This window comes from Dermacentor albipictus, chromosome 4, assembly GCF_038994185.2.
Source record: "Dermacentor albipictus isolate Rhodes 1998 colony chromosome 4, USDA_Dalb.pri_finalv2, whole genome shotgun sequence".
Taxonomy (NCBI): Eukaryota; Metazoa; Arthropoda; class Arachnida; order Ixodida; family Ixodidae; genus Dermacentor; species Dermacentor albipictus.
In genome coordinates, this window is record NC_091824.1 from 81026063 (window position 1) to 81043895 (window position 17833).

The window sequence follows — 17833 nt, forward strand, 5'->3', positions numbered from 1 at the left end:
TGAAATAGCAAGACAGGAAACTTACATAGAGAAACCTGCAGCCAGGCAGCAGGCACATGCGCGAGCAAAGAACAAACGAGAGAACGTGGGCTACCGCATGGCTGCATGCGCCGGTGAATGCCACGTGTGCGAAAAGGGCTAAAAAAGAAAGAAAAGAAACAGAAAACGTAGATGGGATGCGGGGATAACGTGGTCCTCGGGAAAGAAATCATTACAGCTAGCGGAGACGGGAAATGAACGCAGCTATATATGAGGTGAGCTTGAATGAAGACAAAAAGGCGAAAAGATGCACAAGGAACAAACTATGCAGAGAGGGCTTTGCTTTTTTCGTTCTTGCTCCAATGACTGTGCAAATGACGAGACGAAACAGTAGCAATCCGTGAAAGCGAAGAGAGTGCGTATACACCAGTTACTACGAGCCCGCCGGGCTTCTTGCGCACTCGGAAACGCAAGAGCCAAGTCATTGTTCCCTTCCGGTTTCCCCTCTGGTTCCTCTCTGACGGATGAAAGAACGGGGCCATTCCGACCTCTTACGCCTTTTTCTCGCCTGCTGTACGCTGTTCTTTAAAGAAAGCATGGCCACGTAAGACAAGCTATGACTCGTTAATTTTTTTCTCAGAGCACGTGTTTGCCACTATGCCGGACAGCCTGGGTTTAAATGAAAATCCCATTTCCGTCACAATAGTACTTGTCCAGAACACCTCACAATGAGTCACCTTAAGAAGGGAATAGTTTCATGCGAGCCCTTTGTGCGGTAGTGATTACCTGACTTTAAGGCACGAAGCCATACCGAGACCTCACTACGCATGCTTGTTTCACTGTGTTGCCGCAAACCCAAAAATTCACCGATGATTACGATATTTCGAAATGCGAAATTTCGGGCGCAGCTTCATACGTGTTTTTATTTCGCGATATATTGGCTGTCGCGGACAATCTGTCTCGTGAGGTACGCTTTTTTCGTGTCCGCGCCCGCGGGTGAAAATGTGGACCGATCCCCGAGGTTGTGCAATACCAGGCTACCCGCAGTGTAGGTGAAGCAGGCTTCGAGCACTCAACAAGGTGAAGCGAAAAGTGCATACATTCTTTGGAATCACGCATACAACATACAGAACAGCATTCCTTTCAACACAGAACAAGTACATAACAAGCATCCAAATCACGAGTTTGATGTCTAGTCCGCGTGAAATTCATAAGGGTGTTCTATGCCGCTTCTCAATGCGTGCGTCAATGGCGTAATTCTTTCGGTATAGAGGTTCCGCACCAGTAGTCCCGTGTTCGAATCCTGCCGGCGGACATTTTTAACAATGTTGTCCATTTATTATACAGTACTTTGTTGAAAATGACGAGCTTACGAAATCACGAAGCCGTTTGATGCCAGAAGGGCAAAGTTTAAGCAAATACATGCACTTCCAACTGTTTGAATGCTGGCTGAACCGCCCCTACTACAGCTCGCCAAGACACTCCCGTTGCAGCACTCCTATCAGTAAGGCCACACACACGCAGCAATGGTTACCGTCGGCGACTTTAATGTTGACATTGCGAAACACGGCAAGAAGGAATGGTTCCTGTCTTTTGTCTGGGTCACCTTTTGACTCGCATGCTTGAACGATACCAATCATCCTACCACGCGGTACAGACCGTGGTTAGATTCGGTCTTCGCCACTACCATTATTCTAAAGTAATAAAACATTTTATACCCCTATAAGCAGGTGTAGTGGCTTTGCAAAAGCTTCCCTGGGCATCTTTTTTCGCAGGGATGGGATGGCGGGCCAATTTTTTGCTTCCAATGAAATAAATTGCTGCAGCTCTTCTTTTGTGTTCTACTTGGCGGTGCATTTTACGACCAAGGGACATCTCATAAAGGTCGGACAGCCTTGAGCGTTCATTGCTTTTGTGCTGAAAGTGGTTGCGAAAGTGAATGCTTTCTTTTATGGCATTGTTCCAGTGGTAGTTTTACATTGTTTTTCATATTGTTAAAGGAAAGCTTTGAGCCTGATGAATCACACGAAGAATACGTTCGTAAAAATGCTGTTTTGCGTCGAGCTTTCAAGTGTTACTTCTTATGAACACCGTGCGGGTTGCTTTTAATGCTATCGCTGATGTACATTTCGTCAGAGCTGGCATCCCAAGTAGAAAAAGCAAAGGGCCGCATGTGTTATCTTCTTTAGATAAAAACGCTAGCTATTCGGTTCATTTATTTCATAGTTGAGGGGCTGTATTGTTGTTACAGTGTTCAAAAGTACGACTAGATTCCGCAATTCATTTTCATCAATTTATGAGTGTATCCAAAAAATTTTGCCCCAGGATAAAGAGCTTCGGCATTCCTGTGGCGACCCATGTCCGCCATTCGTTTCATTCGAAAGCCTCCTCGTCTCTGTTGGTGGCAGAAGGTAATTTCTGTAAATCAAGGAAGAGTAGCACCACATCATTTTGTGTGCATTCCCTGCAGCCCCCATTGATTGATTGATTGATTGATTGATTGATTGATTGATTGATTGATTGATTGATTGATTGATTGATTGATTGATTGATTGATTGATTGATTGATCGATCGATCGATCGATCGATTGATTGATTGATTGATTGATTGATTGATTGATTGATTGATTGATTGATTGATTGATTGATTGATTGATTGATTGATTGATTGATTGATTGATTGATTGATTGATGTGGGTTGCGTGCACAACTGACTTTTTATTTATTGATTTATTTTAACGCCCGAAAGCATCGCAGGGGCAATGAGAGACGCCATAGTGGGGCGATCCGAATTAGATTAGACCACCGGGTGTTTTTTTATGTGCTACTATGACATAGTAATCGAGCGTTTTCGCATTTCAACAATAATCAAAATGCGGCCGCAGCGGCCGGGACTCAAACCCTCAACTTGTTGCTCACCGGCTCAGCGTTATAGCCACTGAGCCTCCGCGGCGGGTCAAGTCTATTTTCGTTGTCTCACTGGGGACTCACTGTGGTTTAGCGAACTAACTGTGTCTAGAGAGATAGCAATCGGCCGACAAGGCTATGAGCTCACAACCTCTTTATAAACGAGTCTCCAAGAGCATGGTGGCAGTCGCCCTACAGGCTGTCCGAATAAACATTGTGACGCTCAAATGCGGCTACTAGCAGTCCTTCATAATCTGCTTGCTCATATCTACCTCGTGAAGGGAGTATGGTAAGGTATCAAACACTTCAAAAATGAGCGTGTCTGCTTATAAAAGTAATAATAACGACTCTGAACTTGATACAGAGCTATGGTAGGAGGCAGACAAAACCACTTTTCCACCACTCTGGTTTGTACTATGCAGCTCAAACTGACGCCGATAAAGAGAATGCATTCAACAAATGGCGTAGCTACAAGGCAAGCGTGAATGGCTTTTCAAAGCCCACCGATCTGGCAAATTCACTTCGAAGAATTCACCGACAGTAAGCAACGCGAGGAGAAAAGCAAAGTCATCGGTGAAAGGCACCAAATCGGGGAACAACTCCGCAGAGGAAAAAAGAATAAACAGCCATAAGAAAACAAAACAAAGGAAATTTACAACATGGCACTCGCCAACGAGAAAATTTCGTTTCCTCCGAGAGACCTAAAAATAGATTAGACGCGAGAATCCGCTTTAGGAAGCACACAGAACACTTCGTTCTTTTTTTTCTTCTTCCAATTGCGTGCGCCGCTCGCTTGATGCTCCGAACAATGCGAGGCAAATTACATACTTCTGACTGTTTTTCGTTTTGTCTGGTTTTAATAACGTGTCCCATTTGCGTTCGCTTCCATTGATCTTTGTTGTGTCAATTACTTCCGTGCACCGCACCCAGAGCGCCGATTCAGAAGAACTGTGGCGTTGGCCGAGAGAGGTAAATTGAGCGCCCCAACTTGCTCGCAATATTTGTTTCATTTCCACGGATGCGAAAGCGTTTTTCGTTCAAGGCGTTTCCACGTGAGACATTGGCGGGGAGCTTCCCACGCTGCTGGGAGTATTACGTTGGAATCGCGCTCTGCCCAGCAAACGTGGAACGGAAAACCCTTTGTTCTATTCAACACAGACGCGTTCGTGACAAAGAATTCAACCTAGTAAGAAATGCCACCCGAGCCCTCAATTCGTTTCCTTTCCTTTCACTCTGGCACAATTTCGAGCCCGCGGAAGAGGACTTGTGTAAAGGCGCTAGAATTTCCTCGCGGGTGCAGCAAGTACCTCGGTGCCATAGCATTTGCAACAGCTCTGGAGCTCAAGATGGCTTACCAAGTTATAAAAGTGGAGACCAAGTTTGAGGTTATATAGTTGTACTCTTCGATGCGCTCATTAAATAAAAAAAGGCAATGGTAAAGCACTCTGATCGCGCGGAATATTATATGAACGATAAAGCTATTACTTTGTGTATAAGATTGTTGATTTAACCCTCCTGTGCATGCTGAATATGGTTCTTTTTTTAGATTTAACTTTACCTCCTCAAGCTGAGGACGAGCATTAGTGTCAGTGTATAAAACCTGTGCTGATTAGTGGCTGGGCAAGATTTCGCGTGTTCTTTTTCCGGTCACGGCGGCCGTATTCAAATGGGGGCGGTATGCAATAACCCTCGCGTAGCGCACTTTGGGTACGCGTTAAAGAATCCAAGATGCCTAAAATAGTATGTAGACCCGTCACCTTGTAGTTCCCGTCTGTTGTAGCCCGTGAGTCGCTTTGGTAAACGAAACTTCAAAAGAAGAGTTGGCCGTTTGTAGAGTTCTCGCGTGCGCCTTAAAACAACAACGACCGAACACAACGATGTGAAACTTGCCAGAGGTTTTTGCCTTGGCCCAAGTGCATTACGTATTTATTTGGTATCGGGCCGTTGGGGATATCAAAAAATATGATAATGCCCCAGAAACTATGCACGCGTAGCAAGATTGTCAGGAGACGGGAGAAGGCGGTCACGATATGCAGGCTGTCCGTCACTCTCTCCGCGTCGGCCTTCCTCTAGACTCGGACACAAACAACTCAAAATTTTAAAGCGAATAGCCATCTTAAAATACCACGACAGTTTTCTGAACCTGACCGAATGTGACCAAACGACGTCACCATTAAAGGAGACACGGGGATTTCGCTTTCCCTCCGTGCTCGGAGCGTGGTGTGGAGCGGAGCAGAAATGGCTCTGCTCGGCGCCAACAGGGAAGCGCAGTGAGGGAAAGAAAGAGATATGAAATGAACAGAGAAAGACGTCATCATGGCGGATACGCAGTAAGCCGGCAGTTAGGCGCCCAGTGAGGTGCCGTCTGGAATGTGAAGCCTTGTTCTCGCGTGTCATGCAAGCAGAGGGTGCTGTCGACGATGAACAGCTCGGTTGGTGCGGCCAGGGTCAGCGCACGCTATGTGGCTGGATAACTCCACGGCTGGGCACTTAGTGAGAAGCCCCTAGGACTTCGCGGAAAGCCCCGCCGAGTCGAGAGACTCGAAGGCGTTTTGGTGTTCAGGACGATGATGTCGACGGGGGAAGAGTATGTCCTCCTCTGTGCCGGTTGGAAGCCCCAGGCCGCGAAATTCCAGCAGGAGCTAGCCCCGATGTTCATTCCGTACCGGGCACGCGAGTAAAAAATGCTTGACTTGCCTTTGTGCGCAGCGCACTCTCTCTTTCACGCCAACTGGTGTGCATGCGAGGTAACGCGGCTTTAACGCCAAGTGACAGGGAGCGATTGTGCCTTCTGGCGTGCGCTGTGCAGCAGACTGTGCTGCGTAGCGTCGCCGTGCTTTCTTGGCGCATCAACGACGCCATTCATCCTATTTTTCATAGGTAAGGACATTTAGCACAGCGGGTACCAAAGCAACATTGCTTTCAGACGCGAAGTGAACACTGCCAACGCTGTTCACCGGGCGCGTGGTGTCAATGCTGTTTATTGCTGAGTAAAAGAGAACAATTGCGCGACTTCTGTTTTTTTTTTAAAGACTAAGCCCTATATTCCCCATGGCGCGAAAAACCGGCCTGCGTCCGTCGTTAACATAGGTCGAGGAAAAAAAACCATGTGACCAAGTAATGACGTCACGTCCCCGGCGCTCAACCTGCGGCGGCTCGGGCAGAGAAGTTCCAGGGTAAACAGCCTTGGCCCACACCCAAAATTGGATTAAGGTAGATCAAAGTAGATTGAGATTGATACAAATTAGAATGAGGCGGAATAAGGTGGATTAAAGTTGGTACTATAATAGCCAGATAGATTAAGGTGAATTAAGATGGACTGAGGTTGGTACAAATTAGAGCAGGGTTGATTAAGCTGGTGTTTAAGGTGACAAAGTGATAACCTAGACAAGTCCTAATGCTTTCGCATTCAAATTGAAATGAGAGCGGTTATCGCAGCCACCACCCGTAACACAGCGGCGGGTACGGACCAGATCACAAATTCGATGATCAGAAACCTGAGCGACAAGTCTATCTCCGCGCTCACAGCCTATCTCAACAAACACTGGGAACAAGGTACGGTACCGGCGATGTGGAAACACGCACGAATAATTATGATCCCCAAACCGGGCAAGAAATTGGCAATTGAAAACCTCAGACCCATATCGCTCACCTCCTGCCTCGGCAAGGTGTACGAAAAAATTATAAACACGAGACTGCAGAGACACTTGGAAGATAACAAACACCTGCCGGACACCATGTTCGGTTTCCGCGCAGGCCTGTCCACACAAGATGTGCTACTCCAAATCAAGGAAGAAGTCCTCAGCAACGTTTCCCGCTGCGGCGAACACGTCCTCCTAGCAATCGACATCAAAGGGGCTTTCGACAACGTCAGCCACCAAGGAATCCTAGAAGGGCTGGCCAACACCAACTGCGGCGTGCGAACGTACAAGTATGTTCAGAGCTTCCTGAGCCACCGCACGGCGGAGCTGAAGATGGGAGAGATCCAGACCCCAGTGTACCGCCCTCCCAACAAGGGAACACCACAAGGTGCTGTCATCTCTCCCACGCTGTTCAACGTCGCCATGATCGGCCTCGCAAGCAAACTGCAGGACGTAGCGGGTCTGCGGCACGCAATCTACGCAGACGATATAACACTCTGGACCACAACAGGGTCCCTCGCTGAAAAAGAAGAACGCCTGCAAACTGCAGCAAATCTAATCCAAGAATACGTCAGCCAGCGGGGACTACAATGCTCGCCCGAAAAATCTGAGCTCCTACGAGTCTGGCGAGGCCGGGGTAACCACACAGTCCCCACAGACCCAACAAGAAGACTCGAGGTACGCCTAAACGGGGGCCTCATACCAGAGAAGCCATTGCTGAGGGTGCTGGGCATGTGGTTGCAGTCCAACCAGCGCGCTACACACACCCTTACACTCCTCAAAACCAGTGTCAAGGCGATATCACGCATGATCTCCCGCGTAACATCCAAGAACAGAGGAATGAAGGAAAGGGACACCCTCCGACTGGTCAGTAGTCTGGTGGTGAGCAGAATGACATACAGCCTGCCTTACTACCACCTCACACAGTCCGAGACGAAGCAGGCCGACACACTTTTGAGGATGGCATTCAAGACCGCTCTCCGCCTGCCGATGAGTACATCGACTGAAAAATTATTGGCGCTAGGGTTGCACAACACCCTCAGCGAACTGACAGAAGCCCATTACGTCTCGCAACAACAGAGACTAGCGCGGACTCACACGGGCCGGCAGGTCCTACAAACCTTGGGGTTCCCAGCAATAACAACACGAACCCAAGAAACCTGCTTAATACCTCGTCACGTCCAGGACAGGTTTCACGTTGCCCCGATACCACGCAACATGGACCCTAACCTACACTCCGGCAGGAGGAGAGCAAGGGCCCAGTACATGGAGAAAGCGTTCAGGTTCAATACCACGGCCCGTTTTACGGACGCCGCCATGTATGGGACGAACAACAAGGGCGCAGTGGCAGTGGCATGCGACCACCGAGGCAACGTTACCTCCGCTGCATCGACCCGCCCCTGCACGATCACGGAAGCCGAAGAGATGGCCATCGCGTTAGCCATCCGCGAGGGCCTACGCGCAAACCAACCACTGACGATCCTTACGGACTCCCAGCAGGCCTGCCGCAACTTCCTACAGGGAAGAATTGGAAGACCTGCAGCACAAATCCTAGCACGAATACTTAAGGAGGACCCTGAGGACTTCACCACCCAAACCATCATCTGGATACCGGGCCACACTGGCATCACGGGCAACCTGCAGGCCGACAGAGCAGCTCGAGGATTCGTACATAACCGAGCACTCATCACGCCGGCTGCAGAAGACCCGGACCCTGTCGACCTCGAGTATTCAGCCATCGTTAACTACCACAGAGGGCGTCGCTTGCGATATCCACCACCCCATCGAAATCTAAAGACAGAAGATGCCGCTGCCTGGCGTAGGCTCCAGACAGGCACTTACACGAACCTACACATATTACATCGGATACACCCCACAGCCTACACAGACGAATGCCCATGGTGTGGGGCCACGCCAACCCTATACCACATTACGTGGGAGTGCACACTACAAAACATAGAACACCTAGACACGAACACCACGAGGGAGCAATGGGAGGTACTGCTGTCCATCTCGGCCCTCGACGACCAGCTCAAGCTGATAAAGAGAGCGGAGAAGATGGCAAGAGCCAGCGGAGCCCTGGACTAAGGGCCCCGACCATTAGCGGTTTTCTGATTATTCTTTTTATAAAGTTTATCTATCTATCTATCTATCGCATTCAAATCACGCAAACATACTGAAGTGACTACGTTCTTTTTATTTGTAGTTACCGCCTTTGGTGCCCTTACCTAAATAGTTATAAGGTCAGACATTCCATCCCGAGACATGACGAAAAAAAAAGAAGAAAAGCATGAAAAATTCACATGAACTGCAAAGGTGACGAGCGCGTGTTCGAGTTTAAGGTGGGCAGACTTATGTGGTGGGCAGGAATGCTGTGAAAGTAATATCTCCTTCGGAGTTCCTTACAGATATATGCGGCGGTCGTCCATAGGTGGCACTCATTATTTTTTTGTAAGAAGACCTTACATTTGTTCAATGTGGAACTCTACCTAATACGCGACGAGACATCACAATTTTGTTGTTATTTTCTTTTCAGAACGACCCTTTACGCTCATAATAACTAAAAGCAAAAATTGTATTGTATGGTTTTACCGTGCCAAAGCCAAGATCTGATTAGGAGGCATGCACACAATCGGGAAGACTATGGGTTAATGTTGACCACCGGTGGTTTTTTAACGCGCACCTAAATCTAAGTACGCCACGGTTCTTACATTTCGCCCCCATAGAAATGTAGCCAGTATCGAACCACCGACCTCGAGCTCAGCGGGGCAACGCTTCAGGCCCTGGGCGACCACGGCGAGTATACGCACTTACGTATAGAATAGTCTTGTCCGAGTGCTTTCATATGACACTGAGCTTCACGAACACTCCTTGCATTTAGATCGATTTCTCTAGCAGAGTCTTCTTGTATTTGCTGTCTCTCCGTTTGTAAGCGTGAGTGAGCTCGTCGCTATCGCTACTGACTTCATTTGAGACTGCCTAGTGATGTGCGGCTAAACTGAATAGGTTGAAGTTGGACTACCGGGCTCCTCGTATTTATCTTTTATTGTTTGTTTTTCTCACCATATTTCATTTATGCTACTGCACGTACACTGGGTGAAAAGAAATTATTTACATATATAAAGCCCCCGAGTCGTTTATACCAAGTAAAGGTATCCGCAATCTATCTATTTACGGCGGTGAGTTTTCAGTGTTATTTATTTATTTATTTATTTATTTATTTTATTTACAGTACCCTCAGAGTAAGTATATATTATAGAGGGGAGAGGGTACATAAAGGAGGTTAAATATGAGATTATACAGTTCTTGTGTTGAATTCACTGCTCCCCGAGTTTTGGATGAGAGCGTCGGCGTTTATGCGTATACCTCAGGAGGAGAAACCTCTTCTTCCTTGAAGAATAAAAAAATTAACAATTATCTTATATTTCACTAAAGTGGCAAGCTTTCACAAAAAAAGATGGTTAGAATGCAAGGGAATACTCTTGGACCGTGTTCGTCAGCAGGGCGGGCACAATGTTCTGCGCAAATGATTTTCTGTTTTACGCAACCTAACCTCTAAGTATACGGGCCGTGTGCCTACAGAAGTCATTACACCGGAGCTGTTATATGCTAGGTTCTGGCGGTTTGTGAGCGTAGACAAAAAAATAAAGCGGCCACCCCAGAGCTAAACGAGCTAAATCATAAAGCAGAAGGGTATCGCCGGGTACGCCCCAGCTGCGTTTAATCGCGAGAAGTGTCAAAACATGTTGTGATAAAAAAACGTATCATAATAAAAAATAAAAATAGCACAGACACTGTTTAGCGTGGGTTGTGGTTTGACGTCACGGGCTCCATAGGCAAACCACGTAATCTTAGCTCAGTTCCCTTCCACCCGTGCACTAGGTAGGCCGCGTGCTGTGAGCACCGCGGAAGAACAGCGTGCGTACGAACAACACCGTCGATAACAGAAGCGGGAATGTGCGCGGCGACGGCAGGCAACACGTAATAGGGACGAAGATCGGTCCACAAACGCCAGGCGTATCCACTTTTGATTGGATCACTCTACCGACTCCACTCCCATCGTAATTCCTCCCATTCCGACTCCACTCCCATCCTCTTTCGCAGAATGGAATGGCTGTGAATTATATAACTTATTTTTTTGACTTAGCCCTTAAATGTGACGATACATCATCCACATTTAGCTTCTTTTTTTATTTTAGACGCGAAACATCTTGAAGTTCGGAATATAGGGGTCGCTTGATAAAACCACGTGTGGCGAAAACATGTCATGTTATTATCGCTTATATCTCTGCGACCATACTAAATAGACGCTTTACATTGGTATCGCTGTACAGAGGAAAGAAGCCGTAAGTCGATCATGAATCTGTTGAGCGCATAGATGGCGCTGTTGTGGCGCCTTCTATGATGCAGTAGGAGCCAACTTTAGCATCTCGTTCGGTGTTCAGGGGTTGTGGTCACGTTAGAGAGAACCCACTTAATTGTAGAAGGTATAATCCCTCAAACTGAAGCCTGTGCTCATCAGCAAAGCCTACAAGTCTACAATTTGTTTCAGAAATTTCACGCTGGCTTGGCTATAGCGCTCCTGCTTTCAATACATAGGGTTTAGATATGGCGCGAAGAGACTCGGCCAGCGAGACAGAGGAATACTCAGCTCCGTTTACAACGGCGAAATGTGCCCGCCTTCACAGAGAGCGCTAGCTGAGTCCCTGGCAGACCCTACCATATTTACTTTTTTCATGTGTGTCAGCATTTTGTTTTCAGGTAATCGTCACCACTTATTGCGCCTTTTGCCGAATAGAAATGGAAGGCTTCCAACTTCTTCAGCTGGTCATCTATCTATCTATCTATCTATCTATCTATCTATCTATCTATCTATCTATCTATCTATCTATCTATCTATCTATCTATCTATCTATCTATCTATCTATCTATCTATCTATCTATCTATCTATCTATCTATCTATCTATCTATCTATCTATCTATCTATCTATCTATCTATCTATCTATCTATCTATCTATCTATCTATCTATCTATCTATCTATCTATCTATCTATCTATCTATCTATCTATCTCTCTGGCAAGTTTAAAGTATGATGCCATTCTTGAAATCACAAATTTTCTTTATAATACGATATTTTTCTCTGTTATTTCTTGTGATAACCCCCTACAGTGCTTTATCTACTGGAAAAAAAATATGCTTCTACTTTGTGCTGTTAGAGCTAAAGAATTTTACCCTTCATCATTGTTCACGGCTGCCACATTTCGATGGGGGCGAAATGCGAAAACACCCGTGTACTTTGAATTAGGTGCACGTTAAAGAACCCCAGGTGGTCGAAATTTCCGGAGTCCTTCCACAACGGCGTGCCTCATAATCAGAAAATGGTTTTGGCACGTAAAACCCCACTATTTAATTCGTTTATTTCCTTCGCCATTGTAGTGCGAAGCCGAAACTTGTACGTTTCTATTTACCGTTTCGATAAGTGCGATAGTTTTTACTTTAGCAATGCGTCAGATTCATATTTTTGTTCGTGTCAATAATACCTTTCGAAAAGCAAATATTGCGATATAGAATTGCTCTAAATTCTAACAAGCGGCACAACTACAACAACCCAACTCGTTTTTTTTTAACATAGTTACTTGCTTTTACAGTGAAGCAGTATATGGCTAGGATCCCGGGATCCTTTCCCGTCCATCGACAGAAACCTATAAACATCAATGGCTCATACAAGCACTAATACACGTGTAAGCAAGCAAAAAATGCTATGGTTCATGCCCCCGTAAGGCAGAGGCTACAAGCACTCGGCAAACTGCAGTCAACAGTACATACATTCTTTGGAATAACGCATACAGCATACAGAACAACATATGTTTCAATAAAGAACAAGCTCAAAAAATTCATCCGAACTCCACATTTCACGACAAGGTGCTCGTGATAGCAATGCGGAGCACGTAGCGCCTACCGCATACGTTTCCCTGTAAAGATTGCTGTGCGCAAGCTGCCGCAACGACACCAGCTTGCTACGTGGGATGTGACCTCCCTAGACTTTCATATACAAAATGACCAGTCTAGCAGCTCATTACAATGTTGTTGCAGCACCTTTATGGGTGGCAGCGTGCTGTCAAAATTACGGTTACTCCCATTCCTACCATTACCCTAACATAGCACTGCCACCATTACTCTAAAGCCTGGAGCGATGTAGCGCTGAATAAATAGCTCACGCACGAGGGCGTTGGACATGGTGGAAGTGCGTGGGCCGAGAAGGTGAAGCATTTGGCGCAGTAACTGGCGTGGGTGTTGATTGCCCAGCTGTTCGAATGAGAGTAGCTGCTGTATACGTGAGCGTTCCAGCGTTGCTGTACCATCCAGGATAGCGGCTTTGATTGCATCATAAGGCGACGCTGGGAAGGTGTGCGCGAACTAAAGGAGAAAGTCGGCAATCTCGACGATGACCGCAGCTGGAAGCGCGTCGACCATAAGGAGGTACTGATGATGATGATAGCAACTTTATTGTACCGCCGGATAAGGAGGCCCCTACTCCCCGTCCCCGGCACACAGGCCTTGGGGACGGGGGCCGGAACCTCCGCGATTAGAAGCAAGCAAAGAGGTCTTGACTCTTCGCGGCTTCTTCCGCCAGGCGGATGGCGTGTTGCTGTGGAGTAGGGTCCTCGCTCCGCAGCAGGGCTTCCCAGGCCTCTCTACAATTTATGTTTGCTTTAGCCCCTGGTGAGCTAGCGCATTCCCAGATTATGTGATCGAGGGTCCCTCTCGCCCCACAGTGTTTGCACTTATCGGTTTCTCTGTCATGCATAACATGGTATGCCCAGACCGGGTTTACGAAGTTCCCAGCTTGCAGGCGCCGCCATGCGACTGCCTCTCTATTGTTTAGACTTTTATCCGGTGGTGGCACCAGTCTCCTGCGTAGCCGATAATTTTCGACAATCTCCGTATAATTTTGCACACGCTCGTCCATGTTCCGGCAGTCGGGCGGTTCCACAGCCACCCGGAAGTAGAGAGCTCGGGCTAACTCGTGGGCCGCCTCGTTGCCAGGAACGGACGTGTGTGCAGGGGTCCAAATTAGGCTAATTTTTCTGTTCAGCCGTCTACTGGCCAGAACCCTTGCCGCTTCGGGCGAAATCCTGCCCTTTCCAAAATTCCAGATGGCCGTTTTGCTATCGCTAATTATGAAATTTGCTTCCGTTCCCACGCAAGCGAGCGCTATCGCAACTTCTTCAGCCGTTTCCGAGTTGCGGCTTCTAATGGTGGCGGCCGATACGGGGGCACCTCGGCCGTCGACCACCGAGGCGACCGCCGCACCCGACTTGCCACTTGCCGCGTCCACGTACGCAACTGACTTGCTGTTCATTGAATCAAAGCGTTTGATTAGTGCTTCTGCTCTTTTTTCCCTCCTCTCCGTGTGGAATATGGGATGCATGTTACGAGGGAGGGGAGGAATGATTATATTTTCTCGGCAGTCCAGCGGGATGTTTGTCTTGCCTCGTAGTCCCCTGTCTGTTTGCAGGCCTACCATATCGAGAATAGCTCTGCCCGTGGTCGTTCGGCTTAATCTTTCAAGCTGCGAAATTCTGACAGCCTCCGCTATTTCGTCCCAGGTATTGTGCACTCCCATAGAGAGGAGTTTTTCTGTGGAGGTGGTAATTGGTAAGCCTAAGGCCCTCTTTATGCACCGTCGAATGAGCGAGTCGAGTTTCCTCCTCTCCTCTGACCTGATGTTTAAGAAAGGCGTGGCATAGCACACGCGGCTTATTACGTATGCTTGGGTTAGTTTAAGCAAGCTTCTTTCCTTCAGGCCTCGTCCTTTCAGCGCGACCCTTCTAAATATGCCAAGTGCTTGCGTGGCAAAGCCCTCTAGATTTTTGATTGTCCCATCATTATATCCGTTTTCCTGTATGAAAAGTCCTAGGATTCTGATTTGGTTAACCTTTGGGACTGGTTTCCCCTCTATTTTAATGTCAAATTCCCAGCTACGCTTGCACCGGAGCGACTTACGGGTCGTACTTACGGGTCTGTGACGTAATCAGCGAGAGTTCGAAACGGGCCTCCGCTTGGATGAACCACGCAGTCGGCTTCCGCTCCCAAACTTCTGGCAGGCGTATGACGTTCGAGGCAACCGCAGCGGTTTAGGCGGGCTCAGAGGCTTCAGGGTTGGTCGGATCTTGCTGGCGTTCGTTCTCGGTGTTCGACTTGGCTCCACTTCCTTTTTGTGTGGCGCGTTTTACTAGGAACAAGTTTCGCGTAGATCCAGACGTCCGCAGTCACCAATTGTAGAGCACATGAGAGATATACAACGAGGCGCTATTCCAGCACTGGAGTTCGAACTCAACTGCTCTTTTGATGATGATGATGATGATGATGATGATGATGATGATGATGATGATGATGATGATGACGACGACGACGATGACGACGACGACTTTGATGCGTATAGTGCATACTCACTCACGGGGATTGGGAAGACTCGGGCACACTTATGTGTTCAGGTAATGAAATTAAAATCTATAACTGTGTTGCATAAAGTGAAGTGAGGAAAGTTAAAAACGGTTCAGTAGACTGTCATTCAATCAAGACAAAGAAAGTCTGTATGATATAAACGAGGCAATAAAGGAGGGAGGAAACGAATCATTCGGTCAACAATAAAATCGGTTTCATTCAATAATTAATTTTTCTTGGGCGATGCACAGATTCCTGTGTGAGTGCCCATGCGCCGACGCTCCGAAAGACAGCATTACCGGGTTGTTTAATGGCAGGCCGAGCTGTCGCAGTGTAATTTTCAATGCAATTTTTCTCAGGGAGGAGGAACGCCGGCCTTCCAGTAAGTAGTGTTCGATCGTCTCTAAACAGTTGCAAAAATGGCACAAAGGGGACATTGGCAGGCCAGACCGATGCATGTATAAATTGAGAGATTGGACTCGACAACGCATGCAGTCTCGCTAATGTCACTTCCGTTTGTCTTGTTTTACAAAATTTCCTGCTCCAAGGGAATTCTAATTGGTGAAACTGCTCTTTTGTTCCTTGGGTTCCCGCGTCGCTCCTGGCATCGCCTGACCTCGTCTTCTTTCCTAGGGCGATCGCGTCGATATTGCTGGCTCTACAAAGCATTGCACACCACCCTCAGCAGTTGCAGTGGTGGTTCCCGACAGCTTCGCGTGACATCCGCTGGCACAAGACGAGATGGCACAATACTTGAAAGCAGCCAAAGTAACAGCTTGCAGGCCACGGGCGCAAGCCAAATGAGGAGACGACCAAGTGGACGCAGAAGAACTTTGAGCTAGCATCTGAATGCTCGAGAATATGAAGAAGTTCAATGAGAAAAATAAAATGCTCAAGGAGGGCGCTGCTACCAGTCATCTATAGCGTTTGGCTTTCTTGCGTGTATTACAACTTGTAATCTTTATGGTTTTCTCAAAACGTAAATTTGTTCCTTTTTCTGTAACCCCCTTTTCAACGAATTTCTGCTCAATCAAGATTCTATCCAGGTACATTATAGGCCAATGTACTACATATTAAGGCCTGCGCTGGACTAGGATTATTAAAATACAACAGCAAAAAAAAAACGTCGATCACCTCAACAGTTGTTGTTAGCGTGATGGAATCGATGGATGGACGAGAAGTTTTTCATTCGATGCTTTCAGTCAAAAGGTACCAGCATAGTATGCATTGCGGCCGCCATGCTCTATGTGGGCGTTAGGTAGGAACTAGAAGACCGCGTACCACAACACCTTAGTGAACCTTACTGGAATGATAGGCTACTACAGGCTCTCAGACTATACAATCTAGCATGTCGACTCTGTGTAGTTACTATGTGCTTTTATTTTAAACCATAAAGACGTTTTTTTTTTTATTTTAAAAATATATGAGCATACTGAACATGAACTTTTAGCAGATAAGTTATTGGGTGCGTTTAACCTACTTTTGCCTCTAGTAACGTGAATACCAGAACACTAATTCACAAACGATTGGCTAATTTCCTGTTTTGTTAGAAGCTTGTATGCAGTTTAAATTGCGAATTTGGGACAGCAATATCTTATAGCACCCGTATTTCCTATTTCCTTTAAATTTTGAAAATGTTGACTAACTTGAGAAATGTCAAGTTAAGCACGATTTTCAAGTTCTTTAGTAGGCTTATTTTGGTGCGGTGATAGTCTTAATAGACATTCAGTACGGTTTAATAATAAGCACCTTGTATGGGACCGTGCAATTTCGTCACCAGCTCAGTGAGCGGTAGTTCCATGCTACGTGTATCGACATCTACTGAAGAACGTCTCTCACTTTGTCCGCCGGAATAGGGGAACGGTCGATTTTAGTTATTTGACCTATAAAAAATGTCTAAGTAAAACTCACCAACGTTCCCAAAAAATACACGATAGGAACAAAAATTACTCTACATTTCAGAATGGATGTAATTACAAATAACGAAAAAAAGAAAGCCTATTGTAGTTATATGGAAGTTCTGAAATGGGGCCTTGTGGTGGAAGAAACGTAGTCGTGTAGGCACGCGAATGCACTTGTTTCGTAGCGTGACAAGAAGCATATTTACCCAACGAGAAAGTACCTTGAAGAAAAACTGGAAGCCATGCTCGAGTGAAGGTTTACTTTTATGCTGTTTGAACGCACGGAAGAAGACGTCTGCTTGACTGGTCCTTCCTTTTTTATTAATATCTGAAATATTCTGACAGTAGTAATATCGGACTGACCTTTCTCGCTGTAGGTCTACTTTACTAGGTGGTTCTTTTTTTTGCGGTACGCTTTCTTTTTAAAAAAACAGCCTCTGCCGATTTTTGCAGTTAAGCGATCATGGCTAGGCGATGTTGGATACGGATCCTTTTCCTGACATCACTCGAGTTCCCCGACAACATCCAATTGCCGTGGCATTCAAATTATGGTGCGCAAGGGCGCGTCTACGACGTTCCCGGACCTGTCAGATAAGTTGGCGACCCCCACCTCATGCGCCGCACGTCGAGCTATTGTCTCCATCCCTGCATGACTCTGCGCGAAAGTACAACGGGAGCCTGGCACGGTTCCAGGGAGTTGATCTTGGTCCCGAGTAAAGCTGTGTTGCAGCTCTGAAAGGTCGTTCCAGAATAACCCGTCTCCTCCAGCTGAGCGATTTACAGGCCAGGAGGCAACGCTGGCGGCAAGTCACCCATTGGACAGTGGATACCTTGGAGCGACCCCATGGGCCGAATGTGACAGCACTTGCACGGGCGCCTGCCATTGGACGAAAATGACGACACCTGAGCGGGCTCAACGATTGGCCGAAAATGACGTGACACCGAGAGACCGAA

The 17833-nt window shown here is 47.0% G+C and overlaps 1 protein-coding gene across 4 annotated transcripts in view; it reads right to left on the bottom strand.

Moving 5' to 3' along the window:
* LOC135913342 (uncharacterized) overlaps positions 1-14875 on the bottom strand; it is a 181335-nt gene extending 166460 nt beyond the window's left edge. For all 4 annotated transcript variants that reach the window (XR_010567972.1, XR_010567969.1, XR_010567971.1 and 1 more), the window contains exon 1: positions 14551-14875. The gene's annotated coding sequence lies outside the window, so the exon portion shown is untranslated. The remainder of the gene's footprint in view (positions 1-14550) is intronic.
* Between the last annotated feature and the right edge of the window lie 2958 nt (positions 14876-17833).